Source organism: Mirounga angustirostris, unplaced genomic scaffold, assembly GCF_029215605.1.
Source record: "Mirounga angustirostris isolate CCGP_5_RB_7025 unplaced genomic scaffold, mMirAng1.0.hap1 SCAF_11, whole genome shotgun sequence".
NCBI classification, from domain to species: domain Eukaryota; kingdom Metazoa; phylum Chordata; class Mammalia; order Carnivora; family Phocidae; genus Mirounga; species Mirounga angustirostris.
Genome location: NW_026991719.1, coordinates 97,154,050 through 97,168,257, shown reverse-complemented (window position 1 = coordinate 97,168,257; position 14,208 = coordinate 97,154,050). Strand labels below are relative to the sequence as shown.

Below are 14,208 nucleotides of genomic sequence, written 5' to 3'. Positions count from 1 at the left end.
TAAAGTTACAGCAACTCTGATTCTTTTAAGTGACTCTATTCTTAGATGGGCAGGAATTGGCTAGGGTTTGAATCTCTCTACTGTCAGAAAAAGAATCCATGAAAAGCCAGAATCTACATAAAGCTTCCTTTAACTTCACGTTCAGAGAAACTTCCCTGGTAACAAACTACAGAAATGATCCCTGAAAGTATAGTCTTGCTTCCTTTACTTCAAATGGTAAAGTTATAGGTGAGTCCTTATCGGACTTTGTACTTAAAGAAGGAACAGCCAGATTAGAGTAAGGGGGGGTGGGTAGGGTAGCCCAGATCTAAAGGAAAACGGGCTCGCATTAAGCAACCCAAGGTAACTAGCGTCCATTAGGCAGCTACGAAGAGTACTGCTTCCCTATGTGGGTATGGGAGGGAGACCTAGAATAAGAAATGATACTGAGACAAAACAAAAGTATCTGTTGGCTAGCTTGTATTTCACATTTGCTATTTGTAGAGGAGTGTTGTCTATTTAAATATTAAGGGGTGCCAGAGTGGCTCAGTCAGTTAAGCATCTGCCTTCGGCTCAGTCATGATCCTGAGGATCGAGCCCCACGTCGGGCTCCCTGCTCAGCGGGGAGTCTGCCTCTCCCTCTCCATCTCCCCCTCCCCGACTCATGCTCTCTCTCATTTTCTCTCACGCTGTCTCTCTCTCAAATAAGTAAAATCTTTAAAAATAAAAAACATATTTCATGTCACGCTGTCTCAGTGGTAGCAGTATGGAGTGTCACATGCCTGTTGTGATCTCTTCACCTGTATTACAAGCTGCCAGGGCCAGAAGGGGCCTTGAACCTCCTTGTACTCTCTACAGTGGGTTGCACTGAGCAGTCGCCCAAGACAGGTATGTGAGGTGCTGTTGGGAAATAATAGGGCATTTTTCTTTGCTTTTTTCCTGCCTTTCTTATTTGGAAGGCAAAGTAGCTTGGAGTAGGGGGGTAGATGTGAGCTAGCAAGAACTGGGAGAAAGAGGGGTGGCCGGGGTCCTGGGAAAGCACGGGTGTGGCTGTGTTACCATCTTCCCAAGTTATTCACCTGCATCCAGTGAGGTCTTTGCAACGGAGTCGTCCTCTCCCCACCTCATTTCCTGTCCTTGTTCTGAAAGGTACTTCAGCAGCATGTGGATGGCCAACCATAATCTCCTCACAATTCCTTGACCTCCCCTCCAAACAGTGACCTTTACCTTCATGCCACTTTAGCCACAAACTCCCATGACCGCAGCCTGGCTGCCATGTCCACAACCTCTGAGATCCAAGATTCTAGAGCGATCCAAACTTCTGTGATCACAGCCTCCTAACATTGCTGCTCTCATGCTCTTACTTCCACTAAACCTGTTCTGTTTGTTTTTAGATGTGAAGGATGGTTATTTTATCAGTACTTATAATCAAAAATAGCAGTAGTTTACCGATGAGGATAATACTCTTTAATGGGTACTTACTAAGTGTCACGTGCCATGGAAAGCACTTTACCGGGGTATTATCCAGATCTAAACAAGACGACAGTCCCATGAGATAGGTCTAACTGTTCTCATTCTCATTTCACAAACGAGTATCTGAGGCTCCGAGAGCATAAGTTTCCCAAGATCCCATAGCCAAGAACTGATAAAGCCAAAAATCTGACTATAGAACTAGGCTGAATTGCTTCTCCTGTAGGATTTTTTTTTTAATCTAATATTGAGAACAGATAGCAATTTCATGTTGAGAAGCCAAGTAAAATGCGATGTCGAGACACTTGCATAAAGGACTCCCTGTAGCAGATGTGTCGTCACGTTTCCACATATTTTCTGAAATATGTGTCCTTAGATACTATCCCTAAACCATTTTAACATCTGGTTCAAATTACACATTTTGCTTCGTCTTTAAGACTGCAAATCATGGGGCGCCTGGGTGGTTCAGATGGTTAAGCGTCTGCCTTTGGCTCAGGTCATGATCCCAGGGTCCTGGGATCGAGTCCCACATCAGGCTCCCTGCTCGATGCAGAGCCTGCTTCTCCCTCTCCCTCTGCCACTCCCTCTGCTTGTGCTCTTCTGTCTGTCTCTCTGTCAAATAAATAAATAAAATCTTAAAAAAAAAAGACTGCAAATCATGATGTCATTAGCACCAAATAAACATGTGCTCCTTAATGTTTGCTTCTTTCATATTGAAATACTTACTAAAATGATATGCCATGGTTTCTCTATTCTCTTTATTTTCTTGTAGGATTTTAGCAGCAAATACGGTGTTTTAATGTTAGTACTAAGAGGGGCGCCTGGGTGGCTCAGTCGTTAAGTGTCTGCCTTCGGCTCAGGTCATGATCCCACGGTCCTGGGATCGAGCCCCACATCGGGCTCCCTGCTCAGCGGGGAGCCTGCTTCTCCCTCTCCCTCTGCCTCTCTCCCTGCTTATGCTCTCTCTCTCTGTATCTGTGTGTCTCAAATGAATAAATGAAATCTTTAAAAAAAAATGTTAGTACTAAGAGCCATATTAAAATTTTGGAGACTCTTACTCTATTTTTTTGTGTGTTTGTGCAGATTGTCAACTGTAATAAAATAGTAAAATGTTATAAAATGTTTCCACTAATAATTAGTGACATTTGGAAGTGTAATTCTTCCGCATAAGAGAAATTGAAAATCTTTTTAAAAAACTAGCTTGTCTCCACCATTTTGCAATCCTTATCACTGTGGACCACCTCCTTTTCTTAAGGCAAAAGCTTCCCTTTCTAATTTCCTTGATGTTTTATTCTGCTGCTGCTTTACCTCTCTGACTACTCTGTTTTTTGTAAGATTTTTAAAAAGATTTTATTTATTTATTTGTCAGAGAGAGAGCACAAGCAGGGGGAGTGGCAGGCACAGGGAGAAATAGGCTCCCTGCTGAGCAAGGAGCCCGATGTGGGACTCGATCCCAGGACCCTGGGATCATGACCTAAGCCGAAGGCAGATGCCCAACCGACTCAGCCACCCAGGTGTCCCCAACTACTCCATTTTTTTACTCAGTTAAAACAAAGCACAGTCCATTACACTTGAGCTTTTAGTATCTGATACTCCTCCAGGAAAACAAAAACCATCACTTATGATGAACTAAACCTGCTTCTACACTTCACAGAACCTCGATCCTCCTGTTTTCTCCCAGTATTGCCATTCTGTCACTACCCATCGTCTTTCTGACCCAGCCTGATCCTATGGTTGGGGATCTGAAGTCCTCTCACCTTCAACCTTCTGACCTTGAGTTTGTTCTTTTTTTTTTTTTAAAGATTTTATTTATTTATTTGAGACAGAGAGAATGAGAGAGACAGAGAGCACATGAGAGGGGGGAGGGTCAGAGGGAGAAGCAGGCTCCCTGCCGAGCAGGGAGCCCGATGCGGGACTCGATCCTGGGACTCCAGGATCATGACCTGAGCCGAAGGCAGTTGCTTAACCAACTGAGCCACCCAGGCGCCCTCTTTTTTTTTTTTTTAAGATTTTATTTATTTATTTGACAGAGCGAGAGAGGGAACACAAGTAGTGGGAGTGGGAGAGGGAGAAGCAGGCTTCCCGCGGAGCAGGGAGCCTGATGTGGGGCTTGATCCCAGGACCCTGGGATCATGACCTGAGCCGAAGGCAGACGCTTAATGACTGAGCCACCCAGTCGCCCCATTTGTTCTTTTTTTTTTTAAAGTGGGCTCTATATGCCCAACGTGGGGCTTGAACTCACGACCCTGAGATCAAGAGTCACACACTCTACTGACTGAGCCAGCCAGGTGCCTCTGACCTTGGGTTTTTTTACCTTAAAGTCTTTGAATCCTTTTAGATATACAGAAAAGTTCCAGAGATAGCCCAGAGAGTTCCTGTATACTCTTCACTCAGGTTCCCTAATATTAACATCTTATATAATGCTTTGGGCTGAACATGTCCTCTCCAGAATTCTTATGTTGAAGCTCTAACCCCCAGTGTGATGGGATTTGGAGATGAGCCTTTGGGAAGTAATTAGGTTTAGATGAGGTCATGAGATGGGACCCTCATGATGGGATTAGTACCCTTAGAAGAAAAGACCAGAGAGCTCTCTCTCTTTCTACCTGCCTCTCTCTCTACCACATGAAGACATGGCAAGAAGGCCGCAAGACATGGCAAGAAGGCGGCCATCTGCAAGCCAGGAAAAGAGCTCTCACTAGGAACTGAATCAGCTGGCACCTGGGCCTTGGACTTCCCAGTCTCCAGAACTGTGAGAAATAAATGTCTGTTGTTTATGCCACCATACGTCTATGGTATTTGGTTATAGCAGCCCAAGCAGACTAATATATATAAAACCATAGTACAGTGCCCAAAACTTAAGAAGTTAACATTGGTACAATAATCTTAAGCCACACACTTTATTTGGATTTCACCAGCTGTTCCACTATGTCCTCTTTCTGTTCGAGGACCCCATTCACGATTGCACACTGCATTTAGCTGCCGTGTCTCTTTAGTCTCCTCTGATCCATGACAGTTTCTCAGTGGTATCTTGTGCTTTTGAATTTGCATCTCCCTAATGACAGCTGATGTCTTTGCAACCCTGCTTTCAAATCTTTGGGCAAATACCCATAAGTGGGATTTCTGGATCATATGGTAATTCTATGTTTAATTTTTTAAAAAGATGTTATTTACTTATTTGAGAAGGAGAGAGAATAAGTGGGAGGGAAGGGCAGAGGCAGAGAGAGAAGCAGACTCCCTGCTGAGCAGGGAGCCCGATGCGGGGCTCAATCCCAGGACCCTGGGATCATGACCTGAGCCGAAGGCAGATGCTTAACTGACTGAGCCACCCAGGCGCCCCACAATTAATGATGTTGAGTAACTTTTCATATGATTCTTGGCCATTTGTATAATATCTTTGGAGAAAGGTCTAGTCATTTTAATTGGATTGTTTGATTTGTTGTCTTAAACATTTTTATTAGCTAATTTTCCATCCATATGTCTTTTTTTTTTTTTTTAAGATTTTATATATTTATTAGAGAGCACAAGAGGGGGTAGGGTCAGAGGGAGAAGCAGACTCCCCGCCAAGCAGGGAGCCCGATGCGGGACTTGATTCCGGGACTCCGGGATCATGACCTGAGCCGAAGGCAGTCGTTTAACCAACTGAGCCACCCAGGCGCCCCGTATGTCTTCTTTGAAGAAGCATCTCTTCAGATCTTTTGCCCATTTTTAAATTGGGTTTGTTTTTTTATTGTTGGGTTTTAAGAGCTCTTTGATTGTCTAGATATAAATCTTTTATCAGACATGTGATTTGCAATATCTCCCAGGGTGGTGGTTGTCTTTTTCTTAATAGTATAGTAGCTTTCATGACCCAGGATCATGCAGATTTTCTTCTGTAAGTTTTATATGTTACATTTAGGTCTGTGATCCATTTTGAATTAATTTTTTTAAAAAGATTTATTTTTATTTTAGAGAAAGCGAGAGCGAGCCAGGAGAGGGAGAGAATCTCAAGCAGACTTCCCGCTGAGCATGGAGCCTGATGCGGGGCTTGATCTCATGACCCTGAGATCATGACCTGAGCTGAAATAAAAAATTAGACGCTCAACCAACTGAGCCACCCAGGCGCCCCCATTTTGAATTCATTTTTGTATAAGGTGTGATGCATGTGTAGAGGTTCTTTTTTTTTTAAGATTTTATTTATTTATTTGACAGAGACACAAGTGAGAGAGGGAACACAAGCAGGGGGAGTGGGAGAGAAGAAGCAGGCTTCCCGCGGAGCAGGGAGCCCGATGCGGGGCTCGATCCCAGGACCCCGGGATCATGGCCCGAGCCGAAGGCAGATGCTTAACGACTGAGCCACCCAGGCGCCCCATTTTTTTTTTTCCCATATAGACATCCAGTTGTTGCAGCACCATCTGCTGAAAAGACTTTCTCTATTCAGTTGCCTTTGTACCTTTGTCAAAAGTCAATTAACTATTTTTGGACTTTCTCTTTTGTCTGTTGTCTATGCTTGCGCTAATACCACACTGGCTTGACTTGGTTCTTATAGCTTTGTAGTGAGTCTTGAAATTGGGTAGGATGACTTGTCCAGCTTTGCTCTTTTTAAATATTGCTTTGGTTATTCTAGTTCCTTTGCCTTTCCATATACATCTTAGAATCAGCTTGTTGGTATCTCTGAAATTCTTCCTGAAATTTTGATTGGAATTGTGTAAAAACTAAAGATCAAGTTGGAGAGAATGGACATCTTAATAATAGTGCATTTTCTAACCCATGAACACAGTTATCTCTCCATTTATTTAGATCTTTGATTTCCATCATCAGTGTTTTTTAGTTTTTCTTGTACAGATCTGGCAATTATTTTGTTTAAATTTATATCTAAGTACTTGGGTTTTTTTCTGGTGCTATTGTAAACCTTACTTCTTTTTTTTATTGTTTTAATTTTAATTTATTTTTTAACCTCTACACCCAACATGGGGCTCAAACTCACAACCCCGAGACTCAGAGTCACATGCTCTATCAACTGAGCCAGCCAGGTGCCCCAAGCCTTACTTCCTTTTAAACAAGGAAAATAATCTCCGAGTGGATCTGCAAACTCCCTGAGACCTATTCTGATACGAACTCTGGCTGAAATTCCCATTTATCTCCTGACCCCCTGCTCTGAGCCCCCAGTCTGACTTATCGTGTGGTTGTGTTCTGGCTCTCCTTCTCTAGCTGACAGGAGCTGTGGTCAGTAGCTGCCGGACCTTTTGGGGAAGGCCATAAGGAAAATTCATAATATGTATTTGTGGCAGTGTCCAGGGGACACATTATTGTCTCTTGGCTCAGAGGTCTCGAGGTAAGCCGGTATGGAGTTACAGCAGGTCTGGGAAGTGGGTGAGAGGCAATGACAGTGATTAGAGTCCGGCGTGCAGAGGCCAGGCCTACAGTTCTTTAAAAAAAATTTACACCAATTTATACAGTAGCGCTCTTCTGCCCCAATATTTTTTTTTTTTTTAAAGATTTTATCTATTTATTTGAGACAGAGAGCATAAGAGGGAAGAGGGTCAGAGGGAGAAGCAGACTCCCTGCCGAGCAGGGAGCCCGATGCGGGACTCGATCCCGGGACTCCAGGATCATGACCTGAGCCGAAGGCAGTCGCTTAACCAACTGAGCCACCCAGGTGCCCTCTGCCCAAATATTCTAAGCCACTGCCAACGATTCCTAATTATCAAGCATTCTGACCAATACTCTGGACTTGCTTTCTGTTACAGCAACCGTGCTTCATTGGAAACATAAATAGATAAATCTTACCTCCTTTTTTTTTTTTTTTTAAAGATTTTATTTATTCACTTGACAGACACACAGTGAGAGAAGGAACACAAGCAGGGGGAGTGGGAGAGGGAGAAGCAGGCTTCCCGCCGAGCAGGGAGCCCGATGCGGGGCTCGATCCCAGGACCCTGGGACCATGACCTGAGCCGCAGGCAGACGCTTAACAACTGAGCCACCCAGGCGCCCCTTACCTCCTTTTAATATTATACCATCTGCCCTGCAAACTCCCAGTTCAGCAGCAGCCCCACAATCTGCTTTCTCTGACCTCTTGCCCAAATAGATGAGTGTCCAGGTCTTGTAAGTGGGTGGAGTCCGACATCATGAATATCTGGTTTCATATCAGATGGGGTCCCGCCACAGCTAGCCGATCCCCCCGTGTGTTCGCGTCAGCAGCCCTCCTGTTTTCCCCTGGAACAATTCAGAGCCTTCAGTGCTTTCCCCCAACCTCTCTGCCTGCAAGCCCCCCCTCTCTCGCAGCAGACATTTTTCTTCCCAAAGCATCGAGGACATAGGGGCATCCTTAGTTGCATCCATTCCCGACCTTCTCTTCTTCCAGTCCCGGAGGAAGAGGTAGCCCGCTTCCTGCTCAAGGCTACTCTGGTACCTTCCTCAATCAACTACTTTATACTGAGTAGCTGTTATGATGCTAGATTTTGCACGAGATGCTGAGACAGAGTGGAGAACAAAGGAGCTCACGTTCTGGGGGCAGGGGTGCCAGACAAGTAAACACGAAATGGATCAGTTAAAATAGCGTGATGTGACAGAGAATGACCGGTGACCAGGGATGGACTCTGAGGAGGGGCCGTTGATCCTCTCAGACCTGAAGGATGAGAAAGATTTCAGCCAGCTAAGGATGGGAGGGGACAGCAACCCAGATGAGGGCAATAGGAAATACGAGGGCCCTGCGGAGTGGTGAGCTGAGCACGTTGGAGGAACAGAAAGAAGGCCAGTAGGACTAGATTGTACTGAGCGAGAGAACGAGCACACAGCAAGAGGTGCGGTCACAGGAGTGAGCAGGAGCCCGGCCATATACAGCCTTGCAGGCCCAAACAAGGAGTTTGGACCTTAAAGGCACAGTGGGGAAATTATTGGAGACTTTTAGGCAGAAGAGTAACATGATTTATGCTTTAAAATGAATCTAGCTGCCACACAGAAAATGGCTGGTCATTGGGAGGCCGGAATGGAAGCAGGGAGACCAATCAGACGACAGTCGTAGCCCAGACGAGCAATGAGAGTGGTTGGGCCAGGGTAGAAAAGGAAGAGTTGGAGAAAGTGAATGGAGATGTGTTTGGGGGGCGTTGTTATCAGGACGAGCTGATGGATTGGACATGGGAAGTGAGGGGAAGAGGGAAATCAAGGACAACTTCTTGATTTGTGGCTAGAATAACTGGGTGAATCGAAGTGCCATTTACTGAGATGGAGAGGGATAGCTTTTGCGGGGAAAAGCCAAACACTGGACGGATGTGTTACGTTTGAAATGCCTACTGGCTATCAAAGTGGAGACATCAAGTAGGCAGTTGGCTATGTAGTCTGGAGCTCAACTGGGGAGGTCTAGCTAGAGATAGAAATTTGGGAGGTTTTGGTAGATAGATGTTATTCAAAGCCACGAGCCAGGATGAGAGTCCCAAAGACGTAAGTGTAAATGGCAAAGAGCATGGGTGCAAGGACTGAATCCTGGGGCACTCCCAACATTTAATGGGATCTTGATGAGGAGATGAGAAATCAGCCAAGAAGACTGAATAGAAATAGTAAGTTTAGGCTTACTATTACTTAGGCTAGTAAGGTTGGAGGGAAGCAGAGGGAACCATCCTGAAAGCTAAGAGAAGTGGATTTCTTTTTTTTTTAAGATTTTATTTATTTATTTGACAGAGACACAGCAAGAGAGGTAACACAAGCAGGGGGAGTGGGAGAGGGAGAAGCAGGCTTCCCGTGGAGCAGGGAGCCCGATGCGGGCCTCGATCCCTGGGATCGTGACCTGAGCTGAAGGCAGCGTTTGACGACTGAGCCACCCAGGCGCTCCTGAGTAGTGGATGTTTTCTTTCAGCCAGGGGCCAGTTAGAAAATAGAAACCACACAGAATTTTAAACAGAAAGAACTTAACATGAGGAATTGGTTACTCAGGTGAGAGCTGTTCTTTTCAGGAAGTGCTGAGAAGCGAAGGTGGAGATGGTGAATTAACCCAGAAATTAAGCAACGGCAGGAAGCTGCTTCACCTCTAGAGCCTCTAGCTGCTTCATCTCCACAGGAGGTAAAAGTAGAAGGTGGTGGTACTCAAGTCCAGGATCAGGGACCACCCAGCAGAAGCAGAAAGGCCGGCCCAGCAGGACCTTGGTCTGTGGAGGGAGGGCCTATCTAGGGGGAGCCATGGAAGAGAGGCAGTCACGGTTACAGAGGACCCTCCACACATAGGGAAGGAAGGGGCTGGCTTCTCCCCTCCTGCTCTCCAGTCTTCAGCCAGAAATTCCCATTGGCCAAGCCTGACCGGAAGTCAGAGGGGAAGGGCACCTGGGAAATGTAGTTGTCTGTTCTACACAACAGAGCAGAAGGGGGGTGGCTCTGAGAGCAAATAGGCAAATAGCCAGCACATGTAAATAAGATGAAGACTTGGAAATGAGTACCGCATTTAGTGGAGGTCATTGGTGACCTTGACAAGAGCAATTCAATAGAGTGGTGTGAGCAAAAAAGCCTGACAGGAGTGAGTTCAAGAGAGAACAGGAGGAGAGGAATTGGAGGCAGTGAATACAGATGCCTTTTTTTTTTTTTTTTTTTGGAGTTTTGCTGTAAAAGTAAAGGGGAAATGTGGGTGGAGTGGGTAGTAAGATTGACAGTAGGTATTTTCAAGATGGAAGAAATAACAGCATACTTGAATGCTGGTGAGGAAAAAGCCAAGAGAGAAGTAGAAATTGATCATGCTGGAGAGAGAATTACTGGAGTAATATACCTGAGTAGACAGGAGGGGATAGGAGCCAGGGCAAAAGGGATACAATCATACGATTTGTAGAAAATCAGTCCTAGTATCTTCATCACCCAACTTTAGAAAACCACCTTAAAAGTCATGTGCTCTAATCTCCCATGTGCTGGAATTCTCCGGGCAGCCCCCCAGACACATTGGTCCATGTCTCAGTGCTTGAGAGTCTCCAGTCTTACCATTTCCCAAAGCAGCCATTTCCATTTTAAGGCAGATATAATTGTTAGAAAAACTTTCCTTTTCAAAACAATCAGATGCAGGGGACCTGGGTGGCTCAGTCGGTGAAGCATCTGCCTTCAGCTCAGGTCATGATCCAGAGTCCCCGGATCAAGCCCCGCCTTGGGCTCCATGCTCAGCGGGAAGCGTGCTTCTCCCTCTGCCTGCCACTCCCCCTGCTTGTGCTCTCTTTCTCTGTCTCTGACAAATAAATAAATATTTAAAAAAAACCAATCAGATGCAATTAATGCCTTGTTGTGGATTGGGTTATGCTTTGGATAGTCATTTCAGGGTCAATTGGAAAAATATAAATATGTGGGATTAGATGAGATGAAAATTTATTAAAATTGTGAAGACTAGTGGCTGAAAAAAGCAGTTTGCAGAACAGTATTGGAGTGATCTTAGTTGGTTTATTATATATCTGTTCATGTGTATATACACATACACGGGGAGGGGGAAGATCTGGAAGGATATGCGTTAAGATACAGCGGTGATCTCTGGGTAATGAAAATGTGTCATTGAGTTCTAGCAGAACTTCAATGAACAGACAGTTCTTAAACTGTTTTAGAGACTAGAAAAAGGTCATTTCCCCCAATTCTTTATATGAAAGTAGGATAACTGATACCAAACCTAACAATGATAGCAGGAAAATGAAATGTGTGGACCAATCTCACCTAAAAATATACATATAAAAAATCCTGAATATAGATGTTTCAAAGTTCTAAATAAGATACTGACAAGTAAAATTTAGATGATATCCTAGAGGCATTTTCATTAATGTTAGGGATGAGACCAGGATGCCTGCCATCATTGCTATTACTCAATATTATTTTGGATGTTCTACCTTACTGAATAAAATAAAAAAATTGAGAGGAATAAATATTTTAAAGGAAGTGACAAAATGATCATTGTTTTAATTAGGGTTTTTTTGGATATTAGGAACAGATACTCAAGTTATCTTAAATAATTGGGATTTACTGTAAGGATACACATGGGAGTAAGGGACTAAGAATAGAAGAAAAATTCTTCATTATGATCAAAGGTATCTACAAAAAATTATACAGGAAGTATCATGCTTAAAAGCTTGCCTCCTGAAATTGGAAATGAGACAAGGATTCCCTCTATTATTATTGTATTGGAAAGCCTAGCCAGTGCAATAAAAGAAGAAAAAGAAACAAAAAGATTAAAGATCTAGAAAGGAAGAAATAATGCTGTCATCATTTATAGAAGACACAACTGTGTACAAAGAATATCCAAAAGAATTGAAGGATAAACATTTGAATTGATAAATGAATTTAGATAGGTTGCTGAACATGTGGTCAATATGGAAAACTAATTGTATTTGTCAATATAAGCAACAAGCATTTGGAAACTTAATAAATATTAAGTCATTATAATAACATAAAAAATACCTAGGGATAAATCTAGGAAAACGGGTAAGGCCTTTACATAGAAAAATATGGAAGAGTATCGAGAAAAATTAAAACCCAAATGAATGTAGTGATATTCATGGGTTGGAAGACTCGATAGCTTTAAGGCATCAGTTCTCAGCAGAGTGATTTATAGATTCAATGAGACCCCATTCAAATATCCCAACATTTGTATGTGTGTGTGTGTTTGGGGGCGGGGGGGAGCTTGACAAGGTAATTTAAATTCTTGGGACGTCTGGGTGGCTCAGTCAGTTGAGCATCTGCGTTCGGCTCGGGTCATGATCCCAGGGTCCTGGGATTGAGCCCCGCATCCAGGCTCCCTGCTCAGTAGGGGAGCTTGCCTCTCCCTCTGCCTGCTGCTCCCCCTGCTTGTGCGCTCTCTCTATTTGACAAATAAATAAAATCTTTTAAAAAATAAATTCTATGGAAAAGGTCCAAGAATAGCCAAGGCACTCTTGAAGAACTAGGTGGGAAGATAGTTCTACTAGATATTATCTTATTATATAGCGGAAGTAATTAAAACAATATGATGTTGGCCCAGTGATAGGCAAATAGACCAATAGAACAGAATAGGGAATCCAGAAACAGACCCACACAGATATAACCGCTATATAACAAAGGTGCCATTGCTCTTCAGTGGGAAAAGGATTTTTTTTTTTTCAATAAACTTTGCTAGGACAATTATCTAGCCGAATGGCAAAAAGAAAACTTGACCACTACCTCATATTATCCATAAATATCAATTCCAGATAAATCATAGATCTAAATGAGCAATTTTGAGCAAGGTTAAATAAAAAAAAAACTTCTAGAAAATGGGGTGCCTGGCTGGCTCAGTTGGTAGAGAATGCAACTCTTGATGTCAGGGTCATGTGTTCAAGCCCCACATTCGGTGTAGAGTTTACTTAAAAAAAAAAAAAAAAAAAAACTTCTAGGGGCACCTGGGTGGCTCAGTCGTTAAGCGGCTGCCTTTCGCTCAGGTCATGATCTTGGGGTCCTGGGATCGAGCCCTCCATCGGGCTCCCTGCTCCGTGGGATCCCTGCTTCTCCCTCTCCCTCTGCTTGCCACTCCCCTGTTTGTGCGCCTGCGCTCTCTCTGTCAAATAGAATCTTTAAACAAAACAAATAAACAAAACTTCTAAAAAAAAGTCTAGGAAATAATATAGCAAAATATTTTCATTATTTTTGGGAAATGAAAGACCTTTCAATCAAAACACAAAAAGCACTAACCATAAAAGATGTATGCATTTGGCTACATTAAAATTAAGAGCTTCCGTTCATAAAAAACAAAAACAAAAAAACCACCATTAAGAGAGTGTAATAGCAAACCACAGAGCGGGCGAAGATATTTCTAATACAGGAAAGTATAAAGCTCATGTCCAAAACCTCTAGAGAACTACAAATTATCTTCTAGACAACAGAGGGTTTGACTTTGGGACTGAGACACAGACATCCCACAAGGAGGGCAAGGCCACTTACTCTTTTTGCCTCTGAAGGTAGAGCCAGAGAGAGGGAGGGAAGTGGGAAAGTAGGACTCTGAAAGAGAATTTGCTGTCTAAAGACCCTCACTGAAAGGGGTTTTTTTTGTCTCAGAAGGACCAGAAGGAACAGGTGGGCCCAGCCCATCATGGCCTCCATCGCAGGCTCAAAGAGGACGAGTGAGCGGAGTACTCTCTGGAGGTAGAAGGGTAGACTGTGTCAACTCTAAAGGTCGTCTTTTTTTTTTTTTGGTAAAGAGTCTCATGCTTTACCGACTGAGCCAGCCAGGCGCCCCGAAAAGGTCAGGTCTTAATCTCAGCTTGCTCCTGCCGGCTCAGCCCCAGCCTCAGACCGAGAGGGAGGATGAGCTTCCAGAAAGTCCCTGCCTGTCCTCCCGGGTGGCTGGGGGTCGGGGGTGGAGGAGGGAATCCAGTCATGCCTTTGGAATGGAGCTCTGGAGAGAGCGAGTTATTAATAGAGTTTCCTGTGGGGCCTCCCACCCTCCCGCAGTGAGTCCAGCACGATTTGGAGGGCTTCCAAGCTGGGGAACCACTTTGGTTCCCCCTGCTCGTAGGCACCACGCACAATCTCCAGTGCTCGTTCATTCATTCTGACCCCCAGCTCCTACTACGAGATGCCCCTGCACTCACTCCTCTCCAGCCCCTGCGGTCTCGTCAGGGGCTCTCATACACGCCTGGCACATTCCCCGCCTGAGGCCTTCGCGTTTGCCCTTCCCCCGCCTGGAATGCTCTTCCCTCAGGTATCTGCTTCCGACCGGGGCCTGAGAAAGGAGCCCCTGCAAGCTGCAGGCTGCCGCTCTGGAGCCTGGGCCGCCCCCCCCCACTCCCCGGCCACTCTGGAGCACGGCCACAGCCTCCCCGCCCT

The 14,208-nt window shown here is 44.5% G+C and overlaps 1 long non-coding RNA gene and 1 pseudogene across 1 annotated transcript in view; both read right to left on the bottom strand.

Moving 5' to 3' along the window:
• The window catches only part of LOC135361958 (uncharacterized), a 66,145-nt gene that overhangs the window by 20,061 nt on the left and 31,876 nt on the right, over positions 1–14,208 (bottom strand). The window lies entirely within an intron of this gene.
• Positions 84–197, bottom strand: LOC123851876 (small nucleolar RNA U3; annotated as a pseudogene).